We start from the raw sequence: 862 nt of genomic DNA on the forward strand, positions 1-862 counted from the left end.
TGGTGTAGTGTGCGTGGTCGGGCACGTCCACTGTGGGGAAGGGGTCAGGGGCCTTGGGCGCCATCGCCACCTGGAGGACAAAACAAGCAGTGACATGTTGGTGTACATCCCAGCCACACAGAATATTTTGCCCCACATCTGGACTCTTACTGTTTTTGTTTTTTTATCAAAAAGTCTGTGAAGAGTCCAAGGCCTACCAGCACTCCCTGGAGGCTCCAGTGCACTTTACAGCCACAACGTGACAACTTTACTATTAAAATATACATGCATATGATTTATCTACTCATAGGGTCGCTTTTAAACACTGTTGAACTCTACATCTGCTGCCATGCAGGGCTGATCATTGTTTTAAAACATATGCTGGAGTGAAGCGAAAGAACAAGCAGAGATTATAAAGTCCTTCCCATTAATGACATTTTTATGCCTCAAAATGTTAAACCAGCACATCCACAGTCCTCTCTAATCACCCCTCTAATTCCTTTTTCAAAGACTAATATCTCCACAGGCCTGCACATCACTGTTTCTAATTAACGTCCCTCCTCAGATCTCTTCATCCTGACTCCCTGTTGCCACGTTAACAGCATAAATTAAACCGCTGCCAGCTGAAACATTAGGGCAGATGATTAATCAGAGATTGAGGGTGGTTAATTTAGGTGCACAGAAAAATTTACTTTTTATAAAATGATTTAAAATAACTATAAAGCTTGGCCTTTACAGGGCCCTCCATATCTTTTCACACTGAACAGTATCATGAAATTCACTTGCAGTTTTTTTTTTTTTTAAATAATCACAACTCAGAGTTTCTACAGACTAAAATGAGTATTTGTGAGTGGATCTCTAATAACAGTCACTTGATTGGTCT

The sequence above is a fragment of the Cheilinus undulatus genome, linkage group 6 (assembly GCF_018320785.1).
Source record: "Cheilinus undulatus linkage group 6, ASM1832078v1, whole genome shotgun sequence".
Lineage (NCBI taxonomy): Eukaryota > Metazoa > Chordata > Actinopteri > Labriformes > Labridae > Cheilinus > Cheilinus undulatus.